Source organism: Mesocricetus auratus, unplaced genomic scaffold (assembly GCF_017639785.1).
Source record: "Mesocricetus auratus isolate SY011 unplaced genomic scaffold, BCM_Maur_2.0 Super-Scaffold_100001, whole genome shotgun sequence".
In the NCBI taxonomy this organism is placed as follows: Eukaryota; Metazoa; Chordata; class Mammalia; order Rodentia; family Cricetidae; genus Mesocricetus; species Mesocricetus auratus.
In genome coordinates, this window is record NW_024429187.1 from 574,306 (window position 1) to 578,107 (window position 3,802).

A 3,802-nucleotide genomic window follows, 5' to 3' on the forward strand; every position below is an offset into this window, starting at 1 on the left:
CAACTGATTGATTTTTCTTCAGATCAGCTTCCAGGAATTGTATAAGCTCACACCCTGGTAGGAGACAGGTAGATTTCCAAATTGTAGTGTTACCACCAACCATATGTCTCGGTTTCTTTGGCTCTAGATAGAAATGAGCTGCATGGGGACCTCTGCTGGTAATCTTCCTCTGAGGGCCGAGTTCTAGGGGCTTGCAGTTCTTAAGCCTTGGAGCCTTGGGTCTATTACTCTATGATCTGAGTGTGCAGGCTGGAGGCTTATTGTTCTGGGATTTAATTACTACTGGCCCCAGCTCTTGGCAGCTTTTGAAATCTTGACCTTCAGCAGCAGCAACAGAGAGCAGTCAGAAAGAGCGGACAACTCCCACTAGCGTGACAGTTCTAGGATGGTTATTCCCCGATCCCACTGTTTCTCTTCTCTGGTGTCTTTACTCAGCTTTTCTGACTTTTCTCTTATTGTCTCTATGTCCACCATTCCTCGGTGTCTCTATGCTTCTGCTTCTCATCCTTTCTGCCACGGCCACTCTCCAGAATTCTTTAGCTGTCTCCTTGACCATCTCTTCAGCCTCAGTGATGCTGACAACTGTCACTACCACAGCAGTAGCTGTTCCTGGTGCTGCTTCTGCCTTTGCTGCCATCCTGTACTTCTGCAGCTTCTCCTGTGTTACCAGCTCAGCCCACTCTTCTAATGATGAAGAGCAAAGGAGGCAAGCATGGACCTTTGAGGAAGTCTTTTATTGGTCCTAATGTTGCAACATCAGGAGTGTCAGAGCAGGGGTCTCCCAGCTGACGCTAAAAACTGAACCAAAGAACTCACTTACTAGACAAGAAGAGAATGTGGTGAGGGTGTCTGCATCAGTCACGTAGCCCTTCAAGGGCTGTGTTTGCACAATTCACTGTGCATATCCGTCTTTACACTTTCACATGTTTTCCCTGGGGTCACAGATTGGAATTGCTCCCTCTCTGGCCAGAGTGTGAATAGCTGCAGGATAGTCCTGGGCATCTGCAGTTTGCCAAGGAGTACTCCCTTCCATAGGCTGTTCCAGCTATTGGAGCAGTCACAACTGAACCCTGTCTTCAGTCATGAGGTTGTGGTTCTCTTCAGGAGCTAGAGTGTCCTCAGAGTGAAGTGCCCAAATTTGTGGACTGCCAAAAGGGCGGTCTGGCCAGTTGTTAGTAAAGAGGTTGCTTGGCATTAAGAGCCTGTTCATAATAAATACTTAATAAAACCGAATATATTACAATTTTAATAGCACTTAACAATGATAATGAAAATTAACATTTAACAGAGTTTAACTTCTGCCCCAAAGCTGTAGAGTCATTGACTCTATCTAATCTGTCTCAGAAGAAATGAAGGCTTCTTCTATATGTAGAGCTGGACTGTGCTTTCTAGGATGTGGAGTTCTCCTGGGAAAGGAACCCTTAGAACTTCACATAGGTGAAGGAATAGTCAGGACATCAGCATCATCATGTCCTGGGGTGTAGGTAGGGCCGTCCATCCCACCACTCACCGGTCAAACAGCTCACAGTCTGCAAGGCCAAGATTAACAAACCTAGCACTTTCCACTGCTGGTCTTCACATTTCAACTTTCCCACCATAAAATCACAGTACAATTAACTTCAAAATATTGCTTAAATCTGAGTTGAGATTGAGTGGGGGACTGGGGGGCCTGGTGGGGCGGGCGGGGGAGGAGGGGAGGGAGAGAGAGCTGGTATTGACATTTGAAACAAGCTTGTTACTAATTTAAATTAAAAAAATACTGCTTAAACTGAACTAGGTCCCCTGAATGTGGGTGTCAGTTGGGGGACTTGGGCCAGTATTTATCTCTACTGCATGAATTGGCTTTTTGGAGTTCATTCCATATGGAGGGATACTCTCTCAGTTTAGATACAGGGGGAGGACATAGGTACTGCTCCAAATGATATGACAGACTTTGATGATCCCCCATGGGAGGCCTCACTCTCTCTGAGGAGTGGATGGGGGCAGGATGGGGAGATTGTGTGGGGAGAATGGGAGGATGGAAGGGAGAGGGAACTGGGATTGATATGTAAAATAAGATTGTTTTAATTTAAATGAAAAATTAGAAAAAAATACTGCTTAAGAATGCAACCCTAATGTTACATGAAAAATAGAGAAAATGATATTTTAGGTAGGAAAGTTGAAAGGAAAATACTTGCCATCTAATCTACAGGAAGGAAAGATTTGCTGATTATTGTTATCACATTCCTGTCTACCATGTGCCATCTGTAAACCTTACTGCATAGCACGCTCTCAATAAATAGTTGCTAAATTCAATGTGATGGAATCTATTTCCATTCTAACAAGAAGATGCTGAGATGTCCAAGATTTCATCCTTTCCTTATTAAAATGGCATAACTTAGATGAATAATTTAAAAACCTGATCTACTGAGGCAGCAGAAATTATTAAATTGAAACTAAGTGTCCTTTAGCCTGAATTTCATTTCTCAGTGGCTATGGTACTGTAGCAAGGAGAAGATTGTCTTTGTCTTGTTTTTGTTTATTTACCTTGACATGACATTTAAAGTGTGGCAACACACACACACACACACACACACACACACACACACACACACACAGGAAATAGAAATTTCTCTAGTCTTCTGCTGATCCTGGGAGAATAAATACCCCCATAGACCTTGGAAGTTATAGGCTGTTTGGTTTTCACAGCTGGCAGCTGGTAGCTAAATATACTAATCTGGAAAACAGAGCAACAATGGTGATTTTTAATAGTAAAGACTGTTTGTCTCTGAGATTCTTCAAAGGCTTGTCATCGGGCTATGTTTAGAGAAAGGATGAGAAGCATTGATGATTCTTCTCAAAAAAGTACAAGGAAACCAAATGCAAACATCCTCCGGCTGATGTTATCCAGCCTGTATACATACGATGTTGTATTTACAAGCCAGAGATTTATCTACAGTGCAGTTGTTACAAGAGTCTGCAATGCCCCAGGCAGCCATGCTGCACCTACCAGATGCAGGGGTTGGGAGAGTTCTCAGTGCAGGTTGCTAGTGAACCAGGATATCTGTCCTTTTTATGGTAATTAGCCATAAGAGGACCAGTTTAATGTCCCAATCCTACCAATGTTGAATTAGGTACTTTGAATCCATCTCACAGAGTGAATTTATTAAAAAGAGAAAATGATGATTCCTCTGCAATTGGAAACAGGTTTTGCTTCATAATATTGCACACTAAATGCACCAGTACTGAAATAATAATACTGGTAGAGTAATAAATCTGTTGTTAGAGTCTAAAGATCTATCCATACAGTGAGTTTTGTTTATCTTAAGTCACTCGGTATTTTTTGTGTGTATTTGAAAAACTGCACTTGACTCCCAAACATTAAAGCTGGCCCTAGGACAACCACTCAACTCTTGTACCTAGTGTGTAATCTGTTTGTATTCTCCAAGTAAAAGCTGGAGAATTACCATTATCCTTCTCAAACTTCCTGCTGTCACCAGGCCTCCTGACCTGTTTCCTGCTGATAAGTCCTGAGAGTGTTCAATATCCTCAGGAAAAGAAATAGCTCATTGTGTACCCGAGGGAGCTCACTCTATGGGAAAGGCCATGTTCCTTGTTTGACTCTTCCTGCACTTTCTTTGCAATTACCAACACAGCAAGAGACTAGAAAAAAATGTCTTCTCATCCTTCTTGCCTGAAAAGGCCAGTGCATGTGGCTTCCATCTCTTATTATCAGCAAACCTAACCTCAAACTTCATTTTATGACTGATTCTTACGTCTTAAATGCTTGTGAAGGCAATAAATATTGTACCATAACTCCCAC